Source organism: Heterodontus francisci, chromosome 34, assembly GCF_036365525.1.
Source record: "Heterodontus francisci isolate sHetFra1 chromosome 34, sHetFra1.hap1, whole genome shotgun sequence".
NCBI classification, from domain to species: Eukaryota; Metazoa; Chordata; class Chondrichthyes; order Heterodontiformes; family Heterodontidae; genus Heterodontus; species Heterodontus francisci.
Window position 1 is genome coordinate 37,449,386 of NC_090404.1, and position 19,293 is coordinate 37,468,678.

At 45.9% G+C, this 19,293-nt stretch overlaps 2 non-coding genes across 2 annotated transcripts; one reads left to right on the plus strand and one right to left on the minus strand.

Moving 5' to 3' along the window:
- Nucleotides 1–409: 409 nt before the first annotated feature.
- trnas-uga (transfer RNA serine (anticodon UGA)) lies at nucleotides 410–493 on the minus strand. The gene has a single exon. It is a non-coding gene; the product is annotated as a tRNA-Ser (tRNA).
- A 17,830-nt stretch (nucleotides 494–18,323) lies between these two features.
- Nucleotides 18,324–18,418, plus strand: trnai-uau (transfer RNA isoleucine (anticodon UAU)). Its single transcript has 2 exons — nucleotides 18,324–18,361; nucleotides 18,383–18,418. It is a non-coding gene; the product is annotated as a tRNA-Ile (tRNA).
- The last annotated feature ends 875 nt before the right edge of the window (nucleotides 18,419–19,293 follow it).

A 19,293-nucleotide genomic window follows, 5' to 3' on the forward strand; every position in this document is an offset into this window, starting at 1 on the left:
TGGCACAGACACGATTGGCCGAAGGGCCTGTTTTTCTGCTGTATAACTCTATGACCGCCGAGTTGCGAACCATTTGCTGTTTCTTTTTAATGTCAGTCACGTTTGTGAGAGTTGTCATCACAGTAAAAAAACTGATTACTTTCTGACCAGGAATCGAACCCAGAACGCGAGAGTGAATGCATTGAGCCCACACCACTCGAACACCAGTGAAGCTCACCCACGCCTTTCAATATTAGCTGCTTTTCCCATTTCTTCACCTTCAACAGGCTGATTTGTTTGTTTATTTCTCACACATTTTTTGCCTTTTGTTCAGTTTATGACAAATCCACGATCTCTGATTGATATTGAGACATTTGAACATTTCCAACCAGCAAACTGAGTAGTCAACTCAAGAAAAAAGACACAAAGCCGCTGCGAGCAGGGTTTGAACCTGCGCAGGGTAATTCCCCATTGGATTTCAAGTCCAACGCCTTAACCACTCGGCCATCACAGCTCAAATGTTGCTTGCTCTTCTAATTAAATAATTGGTACAATGCATTAGACAATTGCTGAAATTAGACATATTCTGGGGAATCATTGTCTTTGAGCCTTGAGTTGAGTTGCATCTCCCAGTGTATGTTAAAATTCCCATGATGGAATCAGTGTAGTTTACAACACAGAAGGAATCCTCTCGACCCGCTGAGCCTGCACCGGCTCTTTGAAAAATCAGTCAGTTTAATCCCACAATCCAGCTTTTCCCCATCACCCTGGAAATAAGTCCTCTTCTCTTCTCGCTATTCTCTGTTTTATGGACCTCAGAAAATTATGTATCCGCGCTGCCACTGGTCCTTTAATTCCATCACTTTAATTTTTCTAACAAGTTGATTATGTGGTATTTCACCAAATGCTTTTTAAAGTCCATCTCCACAACATCAATCACATTACCACTACCCTCATCAACTTTAGAGTTATACAGCTATACAGCACAGGAATAGGCCCTTCGGACCATCGTATCTGTGCCAGCTATCAAGCACCCATCTATTCTAATCCCATTTCGAGCACTTCGCCCGCAGCCTTGTATGCTATGGCGTTTCAAGTGCTCATCTAAATACTTATTAAATGTTGTGAGTGTTCCTGCCGCTACCACCCCTTCAGGTAGTGTGTTCCAGTTTCTTTCTCCATTAATTCATCACAGAACACATTTCATGAGAAAAACATCATCTGCCATGAAAACAAAACCCAGTTCATCAATTCACATCCCTTGGCAAAGAAGATTCCCCAAAGAAATATTGTCAACAACCCACCGCTGGCCTTCCAAAGGCCAGCCCTGCTTTTGTGGCATGTGTCTGCCGAGCGGTCGGACCTAAGTGTATAGACTCAGTTCAAGGTCCAAATGAACTTTGGTGTGAATGGAACGTGTGTGACCTCGAAACAGCGGTGGTAACCGAGCGATGTTAACGGCTTTAAGACCGTGAAAGTGAATGTTACAGTCTGCTAAGCCACAGTGAAATGAAATGGAAGCAAGTGAGTGTTAATAGTGGAAGGAATAATCTGAGAGAAGGGGCGGGTTTGAATGTTGGAGCGTGAAGCACAGGCATGTGTAAGTGAAATGCTGGAAAAGGAGACAGTAGTTTTTTTTCTCCATCAAGAAGAAATTCATTTTCAAGAAGTAAGGATTGGTTATTTGATGCATTCCATTAGTTGGTGCAGCAGCCGGTTTAAGACATAAAGCAAGCTCTGTCTGGATTTGGAGTTGCTGTGACCACAACACAGAGTATTCACCATTATACATTCACAGTCCCACTTAAGCAGCTGCGATAGTCTAACACAATTGTTTGAGAAAGATCTTTTTCAGTGAAGAGGATTTCTCGACATAAGCTGCCTGATCTGCTGAATCTTTCTAACATGTCATGCTTTTATTTTGGACTTTCCACCTGAGCAGCTTTTCTGCTGATATAAGAAACAGCAAGGGTCCCAGCACCGATCCCTATGGTGCACCATTGGTCACCGATATAACACAAATTATGACCGCATTGGGAATGGAACCCCAATTCAATGGAATTATGATCGCTGAAACCCAGACTATCAACAACTTTGGGGGATGCCATTGACCAGAAACAGAACTGAATTCGCCACATACATACTGTGTCTACAACAGCGGGTCCGAGGCTGGGAATTCTGCAGCGATTAACCCAACACCTGACACCCCAAAGCCTGTCCGCCATCTACAAGACACAAGTCAGGAGTGCGATGGAATACTGTCCACTTACTTGAATGATATTGGAGCTGCATTCAGGAAGCTCAACATCATCCGGGACATATCAGCCCACTTGATTGGCAGCCCATCCACCACCACAAACATTCACTCCCTTTGCCACCAAAGCACAATAGCAGCAGTGTGTATCATCTACAAGATACACTGCAGCAACTCACCACAACTCCTTCAACAGCACTTTGCAATTCGACAGCACTTTGCAAACGCGTGACCTCTGCCACCTGGAAGGGCAAGGACAGCAGATGAGTGGGAACATCACTATCTGCAAGTTCCACTCCAGGCCACACACCATCCTGACTTGGAAATATATCACCTTTCCTTTACTGATATTGGATCAAAATCCTGGAACTCCCTCCCTAACAGCACTGTCCGTGCACCGACACCACATGGACTGCAGTGGTTCAAGAAGGCAGCTCACCACCTCCTTCTCAAGGGAAATTAGGGATGGGCAATAAATGCTAGTCTTGCCAGCGATGCCCATATCCCATGAAATAAATTTTAAGAAGTCAGAAATGAAACAGAACTCAGCCAAATTAGTGGCACTGTTTTGTCCTAGCTGTCTCTCTTTAGGCTTTCCTCACTCTTGGTGTATTTGACTGTTCACTCTGTGTGAGTCAATGTGGTTCACATTTTGGAACTTTGCAGCAGACATGTTTGCTGTTCCTTCCTCCTGTTCCTCCTTGATTATTTCTGCCTGTGTGTAACTGAGGCTGCGTTTTGGGTAGGTCCTGTCCAGGTGTCCTCATCACACATGTTGCAGCACTTACTCTACTTCCAGTCCTTTGTCTGGTGGCCTTCCAGCTTACAGCTGCTTTGTATTTGGCCGCCACGTGCCCAGAATCTCCACATAACTGAATTTCCTCATCCCTGGGCATGATGAAAGGTGAAGGACAGCGAGGCGGTCTTGGAAAGTATTTGCACTTGGGAGTGCGAAAAATTGAATGGTACGAAAAGGAAAATCCAGTCTCCAGCTTTGTGAATCTTATGGGAAATGGAGTTGTTAATTTATTTTCGGGTTGTTCTTGGAACAGAGATGGCTGACGGGAGATCTGATTGAAATGTGCAAGATGTTGAGGGGCCTGGATAGAGTGGAGGTGACTGGCCCATTTACTTTGGAAGAGAGATCAGAGACGAGGGGCATAGATTTAAAGTGATTGGTAGAAAAGTTAGAAGGGAGATGGGAGATGAGGAGAAGTCTTTTCACCCAGAGGGTGGTGAGGGTCTGGAACTCACTATCTAAATGGGTAGTTGGGGCAGAAACACTCGACTCATTCAAAAGGAGTCTGGATATTCACCATCTGCAGATGTTTCAGTAGCTGTGCTCTGAAACCCTCTCAGTGCCTTTCAACAGGTAGATTCATGACAGAATGTGCACACTGGGAGAAAAGGAATGCTCCCTCACCATTTAAAATTGAGTACAATTTTTCTAGTTAGCTTCCTGTCCACAATGATCAAGTGAAAAAGACGTTTCTCTCTATTTACCCTCCTCATTCATTTCCTGATCCTAAAATACTCAATCAAATCACCCATTAACCACCCAAAGTCTATGGAATGCAAGCCTATTTTAATTAATCACATCTCATAATTTAACCATTAGAGCCTTGGCTGCATTCTGGTGAAAATTCACTGCCCTGTTTCCAAGGCCAATGTGTATCCTTTATAATGTGCTGCGACCAAAACTATACACAGTATTCCAGGTATGGTCTAACCAGCATATTGTGCAGTTGAAGCCAAATTTCTCTTTTTACAACAGAATAGAACAGAATAACAAAATCGTTACAGTACAGAAGGAGATCCTATGGCCTTTCTTGTGCATCCTGGCTCTCTGCAAGAGCAACTCAGCTGGTCCAACACATCTGCATTTTCAACATAGCTCTGCAAATGTTTCTCTTCAGATAATTACCCATTATTTTTCTTCTTCCTTATTGGGATATGAGAGTCCCTGGCAATGCCAGCATTTACTGCCCATCAGTAATTGTGCTTGGGAAGGTGATGGTGAGCTGCCTTCTTGAACTGCTGAAGTCTATATGGGGAGGCACTCAGACAGTGATGTTAGGGAGGGAATTCCGGCATTTTGACCCAGCAATATAGTTCTAGGTCAGGATGCTGTGTGACTTGGAGGGAGGCATGCAGGTGGCGGTGTTCCCATGCATCTACTGCTCTTGTCCTTCGAGGTGATACTGGTTGCAGGTTTGCAAGCAGTTGTGAAAGGAGCATTGGTGAGTTGCTGCGGTACATCATGTATATGGTACGTACTGCTGCCACTGTGCACCATAGTGGAGCAAGTGAATGTTTAATGTGGTGGATAGGGTGATGATGAAGCAGGTTGGTTCGTCTTAGATGCTGTTGAACCTTCAGAGTGTGTTTGGGGCTGAAATCATGCAGGCAAGTGGAGAGCTTTCCATCACACCCTGACTTCTGCCTTCCAGATGGTGGACAGGTTTTGGGGAGTTAGAAGATGAGTTGCAGAATTTCCAGCCCCGGACCCACTCTTGCAGCCACAGTATGTTTATCGCTGTTCCTGGTTTCTGGGCAAGGCTAATCCCCAGGATGTTGATGGTGGAGGATTCAGCAATGATAATGCCGTTGAACTTCAAGGGGAGATGTTTAGAATTTCTCTTGTTGGGGATGAAAATTGTCCAGCAATTGTGAGGTGTGACTGTAACTTGCCGTTTATCAGTCCAAGCTTGACTGTAGTCCAGGCCTTGCTGCATATGCATATGGACTGCTTCAGTGTCTGAGGAGTCGAGAATGGTACCAACCATAGTGCAATCATCAGCGAGCATCCCCACGTCTGACCTCGTGATGGAGGGACGGTCATTGATGAAGAATCTGAAGTTGATTGGGTCCAGGACAAGACTCTGAGGAACTCCTGCAATTATGTCCAGGAACTGAGATGATTGACGCCCAACAACACAACCATCTTCCTTTTAAAATAGAAGTATAGAAGATAGGAGCAGGAGTAGGCCATTCGGCCCTTCGAGCCTGGTCCGCCATTCATTATGATCATGGCTGATCATACAACTCACTAATCTGTTTCTGCTTTTCCTCCACATCCATCGATCCCTTTGAGCCCAAGAGCTTGAAAACATACAATGTTTTGACCTCAACTGCTTTCTGGGGGAGCAAATTCCACAGGTTCACCACTTTCTGGGTGAAGAAACGTCTCCTCATCTCAGTCCTGAATTTTTAAAAATTCATTCATGGGATGTGGGCGACGCTGGCCAGGCCAGCATTTATTGCCCATCCCTAATTGCCCTTGAGAAGGTGATGGTGAGCTCCCTTCCTGAACCGCTGCAGTCCATTTGGTGTAGGTATACCCACAGTGCTGTTAGGAAGGGAGTTCCAGGATTTTGACCAAGCGACAGTGAAGGAGTGACGATATAGTTCCAAGTCAGGATGGTGTGTGACTTGGAGGGGAACTTGCAGGTAGTGGTGTTCCCATGTATTTGCTGCCCTTGTCCTTCTAGTTGGTAGATGTCGCGGGTTTGGAAGGTGCTGTCTAAGGAGCCTTGGTGCATTGCTGCAGTGCATCTTGTAGGTGGTACATACTGCTGCCACTGTGCATCGGTGGTGGAGGGAGTGAATGTTTGTAGATGGGGTGACAATCAAGCGGGCTGCTTTGTCCTGGATGGTGTTGAGCTTCTTGAGTGTTGTTGGAGCTGCACCCATCCAGGCAAGTGGAGAGTATTCCATCACACGCCTGACTTATGCCTTGTAGATGGTGGGCAGGCTTTGGGGAGTCAGAAACTGAGTTACTCGCCTCAGGATTCCTAGCCTCTGACCTGCTCTTGTAGCCATGGTATTTATATGGCTACTCCAGTTCAGTTTCTGGTCAATGGTAACCCCTAGGATGTTGATAGTGGGGGATTCAGCGATGGTAATGCTGTTGAATGTCAAGGGGAGATGGTTAGATTCTCTCTTGTTGGAGATGGACATTGTCTGGCACTTGTGTGGCGCGAATGTTACTTGCCACTTATCAGCCCAAGCCTGGATATTGTCCAGGTCTTGCTGCATTTCTACACGGACTGCTTCAGTATCTGAGGAGTCACGAATGGTGCTGAACATTGTGCAATCATCAGCGAACATCCCCACTTCTGACCTTATGATTGAAGGAAAGCCATTGATAAAGCAGTTGAAGATGGTTGGGCCTAGGACACTATCCTGAGGAACTCCTGCAGTAATATCCTGGAGCTCAGATGATTGACCTCCAACAACCACAACCATCTTCCTTTGCACCAGGTATGACTCCAGACAGCGAAGGGCTTTCCCCCTGATTTCCCTTGACCTCAGTTTTGCCAGGGCTCCTTGATGCCATACTCGGTCAAAGGCTGCCTTGATGTCAAGGGCAGTCACTCTCACCTCACCTCTTGAGTTCAGCTCTTTTGTCCATGTTTGAACCAAGGCTATAATGAGGCCAGGAGCTGAGTGGCCCTGGCGGAACCCAAACTGAGTGTCACTGAGCAATGGTTTACCCCGTATCCTTAGACTATGACCACTGGTTCTGGACTCCCCCACCATCGGGATCATCCTTCCTGCATCTACCCTGTCAAGGCCTGTTAGAAATTTATAGGTTTCTATGAGATCCCCCTCCCCACCCCCACACACACACAACCCGCCCCCACCCCACACCCACCACCCACCCCCGCCCCCACCCCTTCACTTTTCTGAACTCCAGCGAATATAATCCTAACCAATTCAATCTCTCATACGTCAGTCTCGCCATCCCAAAATTCAGTCTGGTACACCTTCGTTGCACTCCCTCGAGAGCAAGAACATCCTCCCTCAGATAAGGCAACCAAAACTTCTCAGTATTCCAGGTGTGGCCTCACCAAGGCCCTGTATAATTGCAGCAAGACATTCATGCTCCTGCACTCGAATCCTATCACAATGAAGGCCATTTTAACATTTGCATTTATTTAAACACCTGTTGCACCTGCATGCTTACGTTTAGTGACTGGCGAACAAGAACACCCAGGTCTCGTTGGATATTCTCCTCTCTCAGTTTTTTTGGCATTCAGATAATAATCTGCCTTCCTGTTTTTGCCACCAAAGTGGATAACATCACATTTATTCACATTATACTTCATCTGCCATACATTAGTTTGATCAATTTGCTTACCCACTATTTTTTTCATGTTTGTACTTGCAGCTGTTCAATTTTTCAGTCCGTTAACACCCTTTCTGTACGAATGCTTTGTCTTTCAACGCACAATTTACGTATCATTGCTCCATGACCTTCTGGCCAACAATTCTGTGACCTTGTCCTATTTCCACCTTCTCCTTGTTATCTCTTGCCGCACCCATACTTTACTTGCTTATTACCTTTTACATTTCTAATATTTGCCAGTTCTGAAGAAGGGTCACTGACCTGAAACGTTAACGTCTCTCTCCACAGATGCTGCCAGACCTGCTGAGTATTTCCAGCATTTCTTGTTTTTATTTCAAATACCCTGGATGTTCGTTTCCCATCTCTGGTCAGCCTGCAGCGATGTCTCCGTAATCCCAACTATATCATACCCGTTTACATCCAATCGCGCAATTAATTCATCCACTTTATTGCTCATACCGACCATTCCCTGGTGTGCAGCAAGGTTAGACTCAAACCAAAGAAGCTGCATCACTCCAAGCAGAATTTCTTATCCACAGCTGTTACATAAATTTCTAAATTCAACTTGAAAAAGCCCTTCAAAACACTCCCACAGGGGATGCAGAGAAAAGTGGGCCCACATCAGAGACGCCATCAGCTATGATCACCTATGGTAAATGTGTGAAGTCGAATGCAGACTGGTTTCAATCTCACTTTGAAGAGCTGGACCCTGTCATAGCCGCTCAGCGCATTGCACTGTTGAACAACAAGAAAGCCCCCAGCGAGCTAACAATTGTAGCACTTAAAGCAGCCAGAAATGCTGCACTAAGAACAGCCAGGCGCTGCGCAAATGACTACTGGCAACACCTATGCAGCCATATTCAGCTGGCCTCCGACACCGGAAGCATCAGAGATATGTCTGATGGCATTAAGAGAGCTTCTGGGCCAACCATCAAGAAGATCGCCCCCTCAAATCTAAATCAGGGGACACAACCACTGACCAATGCAAACAAATGGACCTCTGGGTGGAGCACTACCTAGAACTGTACTACAGGGAAAATGTTGTCACTCAGACCGCCCTCAATGCAGCCCAGTCTCTGCCAGTCATGGATGAGCTGGACGTACAGCAAACAAAATCGGAACTCAGTGATGCCATTGATTCTCTGGCCAGCGGAAATGCCCCTGGGAAGGACAGCATTACCCCTGAAATAATCAAGAGTGCTAAGCCTGCTATACTCTCAGCACTCTACAAACTGCTTTGCCTGTGTTGGGACGAGGGAGCAGTACCACAGGACATGCACGATGCCAATATCATCACCCTCTATAAGAACAAAGGTGACCGCGGTGACTGCAACAACTACCGTGGAGTCACCCTGCTCAGTATAGTGGGGAAGTCTTTGCTCCAGTCGCTTTAAACAGACTCCAGAAGCTGGCCGTGCGTGTCGACCCTGAGGCACAATGTGGCTTTCGAGCAGAGAGATTGATCATTGACATGCTGTTCTCCCTTCGTCAGCTACTGGAGAAAGGCCATGAAAAACAGATGCCCCTCTACGTTGCTTTCATTGATCTCACCAAAGCCTTTGACCTCGTCAGCAGACGTGGTCTCTTCAGATTACTAGAAAAGATCGGATGTCCACCAAAGCTACAAAGTATCATCACATCATTCCATGACAATATGAAAGGCACAATCCAGTACAGCGGTGCCTCATCAGACCCCTTTCCTATCTTGAGTGGCGTGAAACAGGACTGTGTTCTCGCACCAACACTGTTTGGGATCTTCTTCTCCCTGCTGCTCTCACATGCGTTCAAGTCTTCAGAAGAAGGAATTTTCCTCCACACAAGATCAGGTGGCAGGTTGTTCAACCTTTCCCGTCTAAGAGCGAAGACCAAAGTACGGAAAGTACTCATCAGGGAACTCCTCTTTGCTGACGATGCTGCATTAACATCTCACACTGGAGAGTGTCTGCAGAGTCTCATCGACAGGTTTGCGGCTGCCTACAACGAATTTGGCCGAACAATCAGCCTCAAGAAAATGAATATCATGGGACAGGACGTCAGAAATGCTCCATCCATCAATATCGGTGATCACGCTCCGGAAGTGGTTCAAGAGTTCACCTACCTAGGCTCAACTATCACCAGTAACCTGTCTCTCGATGCAGAAATCAACAAGCGCATGGGAAAGGCTTCCACTGCTATGTCCAGACTGGCCAAGAGAGTGTGGGAAAATGGCGCACTGACACAGAACACAAAGGTCCGAGTGTATCAAGCCTGTGTCCTCAGTACTTTGCTTTACAGCAGCGAGGCCTGAACAACGTATTTCAGCCAAGAGCGATGTTTCAATTCATTCCATGTTCACTGCCTCCAGAGAATCCTTGGCATCAGGTGGCTGGATCGGATCTCCAACACAGAAGTCCTCGAGGCCGCCAACATCCCCAACTTATGCATCCTACAGACCCAGCGGTGCTTGAGATGGCTTGGCCATGTGAGCTGCATGGAAGATGGCAAGATCCCCAAGGACACATTGTGCAGTGAGCTCGTCACTGGTACCAGACCCACCAGCCGTCCATGTCTCTGCTTTAAAGACGTCTGCAAGCGCAACATGAAGTCCTGTGACATTGATCACACGTCGTTGGAGTCAGTTGCCAGTGATCGTCAGAGCTGGTGGGTAGCCATAAAGGCGGGGCTAAAGCGTGGTGAGTCGAAGAGACTGAGCAGTTGGCTGGAAAAAAAGACAGAAATGCAAGGGGAGAGCCAACTGTGTAACAGCCCTGACAACCAATTTTATCTGCAGCACATGTGGAAGTGTCTGTCACTCTCGAATTGGCCTTTATAGCCACTCCAAGCACTGCTCCACAAAGCACTGACCACCTCCAGGCGCTTACCCATTGTATCTGGAGACAAGGAGGACAAAGAAGAAGATTGTTAATAATCCACACGTTAAGTCACAAAGACTTAAGGCTTGTCTATTTAACATTCCTTGTCTCCTTCCCACTATTTTTCACTGTGGCCCTGTTTGATTCTGGCCCTTGATTTCTCTGCCTATCACTTTTCTTATTCCCCTTTGGTTCTTTTCCTTGATCACCCTTCCTCTGACTCCTTGCAAAGTTTCCCATCCCCCTGCCATTTTAGTTTAACCCTCGCCAACCACTCTGGAAAACACTGCCCCGAGGACATACCTTTGTGTTAGGTATGACTTCATCTCGTGGAGCGTTTCCCCTCTCTTTCCCATTGCCTCCAGTTTTGCTCGGGCTCCTTGATCCCATACTAGGACTAATGTTACCTTGATGTCAAAGGCAGACACTGTCACCTCTCTAATACAGCTCTATTTTCCATGTTTGGCCAAGGTTGTAATGAAGTCTCGAATTGAGTGCCCCTGGTGGAATCCAAACTGAGCATCGGTCAGCAATGTGTTACTGAGTAAGTGTTTATTGATAGCACTGTCGACGATACCTTCCACATTTTGCTGATGATTGAGAGTAGACTGATGGGGTAGTTAATGGGCGGATTGGACTTTTCCCGATTTTTGTAGACAGGACATAGCTGGGCTAATTTCGCATTGTCAGGAAGATGTGCTTTTTGCAATTGTACTGAAACAACTTCTCTCAGGCCACAGCTGGTTCGAGAGCACAGATCTTCAGTAGGACAGTTGGAATTGTGTCAGGGCCCATCGTGTTTTCTATATTCAGTGCTTTCAGCCGTCTCTTGATAGCACGTGGATTTAATGGAATTATCTAAAGGCTGGCATCAATGATGATAAGGACCAATCTTCTCTTCAACCCAGGACCGAATCTGCTTCCACCACACTCTCGGTATTGGACATAGCTGTGGCCCCAGCACTGATCCTTGAGGCACTCCACGAATTACGGTCTGATATCTTGAAAATGCTCCATTTATCCCTCGTTGCTTTCTGTCCATTAACCTCTAGGTCCTCCTTGCATGCTAATATATTACTTCAATTCCATGAGCCTTTATCTAGTATATAAATCTTCGATGGTATCTTACCGAATGCCTTTTGGAAATCCAATTATACTGCAGTCCTGGTTTCCCTTTATCTGCCCTTTCAGTTACATCCTCAGAATTCTGGAATACATTTGTCAATCAAGATTTCCATTCGGTAAAAACATGTTGACTTTGTTTGTTCAGACAATGATTTTCCAATTGCTTGTTAATACTTCGTGTGTCATAGATTAGAACATTTTCCAGATGACTGATGTTAGGCTAACATGCCTGCAGTTCCCCATACTATATGGGGTGTGTAGTGACTCCAGTGGCCGAATCGGTTAGTGTGCGGTATTTATACAGCAATGCATTGAATGAGCTATGTCAAGGTTGTGAGTTCGAGCCTCATCTAAAGCACCGAATTTTAGAAACGGGGTGAGAAGTTAGTCTGAACTGGCCAGAAGAAGGGATAGAAAACAACGATGAGGTGACATGAAAGCAACAGGAGCCACGTGCGGTGAGAGCACTGCAAAACTTCATAGTCATTTCCAGCAGAGAAAGAGACAGCTCGGTCCATGCCAGCTCTGCACAGAGCAACGCAGTCAGGCTCGATGCCCGTAGCCCCGCAAGCCTGCTTTTCTCAGAATTCCTCCTGAAGGCGTTTGTCATTTCTGCTTCCACCACCCTTGTGGGCAGCGAGTTCCAGGTCATTATCACTTGAGATATAAAAACAGTGCTTCCTCATACTCCCCCACATCCTTTTTTTCCACAGAACTGGCAATTTGTGGTCACTACTCCTTGTCCTGTTTTCCTTGTCTAACTTATCCCAGCCTGTCATAATCTGGTACACTTCTATTAAATCTCCCCTCAATCTCTTTTGTTCAAAGGAGAACAAGCCCAGCTCTGCCAACCTAACCTTGTAACTAAAATGCTCCATCCCTGGAGCCCTTCTGCTAAATCTCCTCAGCACCCTCTCAAGGACCCTCATATCGTTCCTGAAATGTGGTGACAAGAACAGGACAGAGTTGTGGCTAACCAGAGCTTTATAGAGGTTCACCATAACTGTACTGAGTACTTCTATTTATGAAGCCTAAGATTCCTTATGCTTTCCTAACTATTCTCTTAATATATCTTGCCACCTTCAAAGATCTATGCACCTGCGCCCCCAGGTCCCTCTGTTCCAGCACATTCTTTAGAACTATGCTTTTACATCTACATTGCCTCTCCTTAATCCCTCTGTCAAAATGCATCACTTCACACTCGTCAGTATAAAATTCTTTCTGCCAACATTCTGTCCATTCTACTACCCTATCTATGTCCTGCTGTAGGCTGTTCATATTATGCTCACTGGTTGCTGCAGCTCCAAGTTTGTTGTCATCAGCAAATTTTGAAATTATGCTATCTTGTGGAACATCACTATCTACCATTCTCCAGTCTGAAAAACAACCATTTTCATTGACTCGTTGTTTTCAGTCCTTAAGCCAATATTTTATTCAACTGGACACTGACCCTCCTATTCCATAAGTCACAATTTTGTTACCAAGCCTTTTCTGTGGTACCTTATCAAATATTTTGTTAAAATCCATATAAACAACACTTAACACACTCCCTTCATCAAACTTCTCCTTTACTTCAACAAAAAATTCAATTAAATTAGTCATGCATGATGTAGGATGAGGCCCTTAGTTGGTGATTAATTGCCCAATTAAGGGCCTCAATTGGCAGCAGTGCAAGAAGGCCGTTCACAGGCCTTCCCGCCCCAGACTAAATTTTGGCGGAGGCAGGAAAGTGGCAGGAATTCCTTCCCACCCCTGACAGGATCCCATTCGAGTTTGTGCTCTCACTGCCCCCAAACTCGTCATGGGAGAGACCATAAAATTCTCCCCCTTGTGTCCAAGTGCCTCCATGGTCTTGCCCCCACCACCATTCCTGTTTATAAGTGTAACTACTTCCAGCCCTGAGAACTCTGCATTCTTCCAATTCTAGCCTCTTGTGCATCTTCTGCTTCATTTATCCCACCCTTGTCGGCCATGCCTTCAGCTGCCTCGGTCCTAAGCTCTGGAATGCCCTCCCTAAACCACTCCATCTCTCCACTTTCCTCTCCAACTTCAAAATGCTCCTTAATACCCAGCTCTTTGCATAAGTGCTGGCATGGAATGGTTGGGCCGAATGGCCTGCATCTGTACCGTATATCCTTTATAATCCTATGTAAGCCTTTGGTCACCTTTTATATGTCTCCTTTTGTGGCTCAGTGTCAAAATTGTATTTGATTACACTCCTGTGAAGCGCTTTGACTTTTTTACCTCCACTAAAGGCACAATATAAATGCAAGGTGTTGATATGAGGGAGATTTGTGGCCTGCATTACACGAAAACAACAAGTTGCATTTATATAGCACCCTGATTTTAATTGTTCTGCAATTGGTGGCCATACTTTCAGCTGCTGAGGCTCTAAGCTCTGGAATTCCCACCATAAAGCCCCCAGCCTCTCTACCTTTCTCTCCTCCCTTATAATGCTCCTTAAAACCGACCTCTTTGACCAAGCTTTTGAGCATCTGTCTTGATATCTCCTGGTGCCTTGGTGCCAAACTTTGATTGATAAAGCTCTTGCAGAGCACCTTTGGAGGTTTTGCTAAATTAAAGGTGCTATATAAATGTAAGGTGTTGTTAAGAGGTGAGATTTATGGTCTGCATTAGTGCAATGGAAGAGTCAAGTCCAGAGGTAACTTACAATGTTTCTAGAGGGTTTCACCAGTAGATGAGCTCAGAAGTCAGGCCACAGAACATCAATAGGATGTTCCTCGATTCAGCTCCTCAGAACAAAAGCTCCTTTATTGAAAATAGTCATCTGTTTTCTTTTTCAAATCCTGTTTGCCACACAACTGTGATTTATCATTTGTTTCTACAAATTACTGGGTCTAATAATTTTATGAATTCCTCTCTTGGAATTGACACTTCCTGCTTTGTGTCTTACCCCAGTCTGTACTGTGAGTTCTTGTTCGGGGACTGTATATCACCATGGTTTCGCGAGCAAGGGATTGAGCTATAATGCAGGAATAATGTTCAATTTACTTCATGAAATATGCTTTCAATTTTTGTTTGTTTTTTTATTACAATACTCTGCTAACAAAATTACAAGCAAGATATTACCAGATTCCAATCATGCTGTGCATTAGTTGTCATGGTTACCATAAAGAGAAAGTAAAGAAAAGCAGTGCCATCCATTGGAAAAATGAATACACAGCAATCAAGAATGGGGTAAAAACTAACAGTGGGAATCTGCTTCCAATGATTTCCTCTTTAACTGAGTCATGGAGTCATTTATGACACAGAAGGAGGCCATTAGGCCCATCGTGTCCATGCCAGCTCTCTATGGAGCTACGCAGTCAGTCCCACTCCCCGACTCAATCCCTGCAGCCCTGCAAGTCTATTTCTCTCAGCTGGCCATCCAACTTCCTCTTGAAGTCATTGATTGTTTTCGCTTCCACCGCTAAGTGCCGCTAAGCGCATTGCACTGTTGAAATACAAGAAAGCCCCCAGTGAGCTAACATCTGTCGCACTGAAAGCAGCCAGAAACGCTGCACTAAGAACAGCCAGACGCTACGCAGATGACTACTGACAACGCCTATGCAGTCATATTCAGCAGGCCTCCAACACCGGAAGCATCAGAGATATGTATGATGGCATTAAGAGAGCTTCTGGGCCAACCATCAAGAAGATCGCCCCCTCAAATCCAAATCATGGGAAACAACCACTGACCAACGCAAGCAAATGGACCGCTGGGTGGAGCACTACCTAGAACTGCACTCCAGGGAAAATGTTGTCACTCAGACCGCCCTCAATGCAGCCCAGTCTCTGCCAGTCATGGATGAGCTGGACGTACAGCAAACAAAATCGGAACTCAGTGATGCCAATGATTGTCTAGCCAGCAGAAATGCCCCTGGGAAGGACAGCATTACCCCTGAAATAATCAAGAGTGCTAAGCCTGCTATACTCTCAGCACTCGACATACTGCTTTGCCTGTGTTGGGACGAGGGAGCAGCACCACAGGACATGCACGATGCCAATATCATCACCCTCTATAAGAACAAAGGTGACCGCGGTGACTGCAACAACTACCGTGGAGTCTCCCTGCTCAGTATAGTGGGGAAGTCCTCGCTCGAGTCGTTTTAAACAGACCCCAGAAGTTGGCCATGCGTGTCGACCCTGAGGCACAATTTGGCTTTCGAGCAGAGAGATTGATCATTGACATGCTGTTCTCCCTTCGTCAGCTACAGGAGAAAGGCCATGAAAAACAGATGCCCCTCTACGTTGCTTTCATTGATCTCACCAAAGCCTTTGACCTCGTCAGCAGACATGGTCTCTTCAGATTACTAGAAAAGATCAGATGTCCACCAGATCTACTAAGTGTCATCACCTCATTCCATGACAATATGAAAGGCACAATCCAGTATCGCAGCACCTCATCAGACCCCTTTCCTATCCTGAGCATCGTGAAACAGGACTGTGTTCTCGCACCAACACTGTTAGGGATCTTCTTCTCCCTGCTGCTCTCACATGCGTTCAAGTCTTCAGAAGAAGGAATTTTCCTCCACACAAGATCAGGCGGCAGGTTGTTTAACCTTGCCCGTCTAAGAGCGAAGACCAAAGTACGGAAAGTACTCATCAGGGAACTCCTCTTTGCTGACGATGCTGCATTAACATCTCACACTGAAGAGTGTCTGCAGAGTCTCATCGACAGATTTGCAGCTGCCTACAACGAATTTGGCCGAACAATCAGCCTCAAGAAAATGAATATCATGGGACAGGACGTCAGAAATGCTTCATCCATCAATATCGGCGACCATTCTCCGGAAGTGGTTCAAGAGTTCACCTACCTAGGCTCAACTATCACCAGTATCTTGTCTCTCGATGCAGAAATCAACAAACGTGTGGGAAAGGCTTCCACTGCTATATCCGGACTGGCCAAGAGAGTGTGGGAAAATGGCGCACTGACACGGAACACAAAGGTCCGAGTGTATCAAGCCTGTGTCCTCAGTACCTTGCTCTACAGCAGCGAGGCCTGGACAACGTATGTCAGCCAAGAGCGACGTTTCAATTCATTCCATCTTCGCTGCCTCCGGAGAATACTTGGCATCAGGTGGCAGGACCGTATCTCCAACACAGAAGTCCTCGAGGCCGCCAATATCCCCAACGTATGCACCCTACTGAGCCAGCGGTGTTCGAGATGGCTTGGCCATGTGAGCTGCATGGAAGATGGGAAGATCCCCAAGGATACATTGTGCAGCGAGCTCGTCACTGGCACCAGACCCACCAGCCGTCCATGTCTCCACTTTAAAGACATCTGCAGAAGCGACATGAAGTCCTATGACTTTGATCACAAGTCGTGGGAGTCAGTTGCCAGTGATTGTCGGAGCTGGCAGGCAGCCATAAAGGCGGGGCTAAAGCGTGGTGAGTCGAAGAGACTGAGCAGTTGGCAGGAAAAAAGACAGAAATGCAAGGGGAGAGCCAACTGCATAACAGCCCTGACAACCAAATTTTTCTGCAGCACATGTGGAAGAGTCTGTCACTCTCGAATTGGCCTTTATAGCCACTCCAGGCGCTGCTCCACAAAGCACTGACCACCTCCAGGCACTTACCCATTGTCTCTGGAGACAAGGAGGCCAAAGAAGAAGATTGTTAATAATCCACACGTTAAGTCACAAAGCCTTAAGGCTTGTCTTTTTAACATTACGTGTCTCCTTCCCACTATTTTACACTGTGGCCCTGTTTGATTCTGGCCCTTGATTTCTCTGCCTATCACTTTTCTTATTCCCCTTTCGTTCTTGTCCTTGATCCCCCTTCCTCTGATTCCTTGCAAAATTTCCCATCCCCCTGCCATTTTAGTTTAACCCTCCCCAACCACTCTAGCAAACACTCCCGCCCACCCCCCCCCCCCCCCCACCCCAGGAGATACCTTTGTGTTAGGTATGACTTCATCTCGTGGAGCGTTTCCCCTCTCTTTCCCATTGCCTCCAGTTTTGCTCGGGCTCCTTTAAACCATACTGGGTCTAATGTTACCTTGATGTCAAAGTCAGTCACTGTCACCTCTCTAATACAGCTCTATTTTCCATGTTTGGCCAAAGTTGTAATGAAGTCTGGAATTGAGTGCCCCTGGTGGAATCCAAACTGAGCATCGGTCAGCGATGTGTTACTGAGTAAGTGTTTATTGATAGCACTGTCGATGATACCTTCCACAACTTTGCTGATGATTGAGAGTAGACTGATGGGGTAATTAATGGGCGGATTGGACTTTTCCCGATTTTTGTAGACAGGACATAGCTGGGCAAATTTCGCATTGTCAGGAAGATGTGCTTTTTGCAATTGTACTGAAACAACTTCTCTCAGGCCACAGCTGGTTCGAGAGCACAGGTCTTCAGTATGACAGTTGGAATTGTATCAGGGCCCATCGTGTTTTGTATTTTCAGTGCCTTCACCCGTCTCTTGATAGCACGTGGATTTAATGAAATTATCTAAAGGCTGGCATCAATGATGATAAGGACCAATCTTCTCTTCAACCCAGGACCGAATCTGCTTCCACCACACTCTCGGTATTGGACATAGCTGTGGCCCCAGCACTGATCCTTGAGGCACTCCACGAGTTACGGTCTGATATCTTGAAAATGCTCCATCAATCCCTCGTTGCTTTCTGTCCATTAACCTCTAAGTCCTCCTTGCATGCTAATATATTACTTCAATTCCATGAACCTTTATCTGGTATATTAATCTTCGATGGTATCTTACCGAATGCCTTTTGGAAATCCAATTATACTACATTCCTGGTTCCCCTTTGTCTGCCCTTTCAGCTACATCCTCAGAATTCTGGAATAAATTTGTCAATCAAGATTTCCATTCGGTAAAAACATGTTTACTTTGTTTGACCAGACAATGATTTTCCAAGTGCTTGTTAATACTTCCTTTGTCACAGATGAGAACATTTTCCAGACGACTGATGTTAGGCTAACTTGCCTGTAATTCCCCAAACTATTTAGGGAGCAATGTGGCTCCAGTGGCGTAAATGGTTAGCGTGTGGTACTTATACAGCAGTGCAATTAATGAGCTATGCTGAGGTTGTGAGTTCGAGCCTCACCTGGAGCACTGAATTTTAGAAACGGGGTGCAATGAGAAACAGCTGCACACTGCAGAGAAGTTCGTCTGAAGTGGCCAGAAGAAGGGATAGAAAACAAGGATGAGGTGGCATGAAAGCAACAGGAGCCACGTGCGGTGAGAGCCCTGCAAAACTTCATAGTTATTTCCAGCAGAGAAGGAGACAACTCGGTCCATGCCAGCTCTGCACAGAGCAACGCAGTCAGGCTCGATACCCATAGCCCCGCAAGCCTGCTTTTCTCAGAATTCCTCCTGAAGGCATTTATCATTTCTGCTTCCACCACCCTTGTGGGCAACGAGTTCCAGGTCATTATCACTTGAGATACAAAAACAGTGCTTCCTCATACTCCCCAACATCCTTTTTTTCACAGAACTGGCAATTTGTGGTCACTACTCCTTGTGCCGTTTGTTAATGGGAACAATTTTCCCTTGTCTAACTTATCCAGGCCTGTCATAATCTGGTACACTTCTATTAAATCTCCCCTCAATCTCTTTTGTTCTAAGGAGAACAAGCCCAGCTCTGCCAACCTAACCTTGTAACTAAAATGCTCCATCCCTGGAACCCTTCTGCTAAATCTCCTCAGCGCCCTCTCAAGGACCCTCATATCGTTCCTGAAATGTGCTGACAAGAACAGGACAGAGCTGTTGCTCACCAGAGCTTTATAGAGGTTCACCATAATTGGACTGAGTACTTCTATTTATGAAGCCTAAGATTCCTTATGCTTTCCTAACTATTCTCTTAATATATCTTGCCACCTTCAAAGATCTATGCACCTGCGCCCCCAGGTCCCTCTGTTCCAGCACATTCTTTAGAACTATGCTTTTACATCTACATTGCCTCTGCTTAATCCCTCTGTCAAAATGCA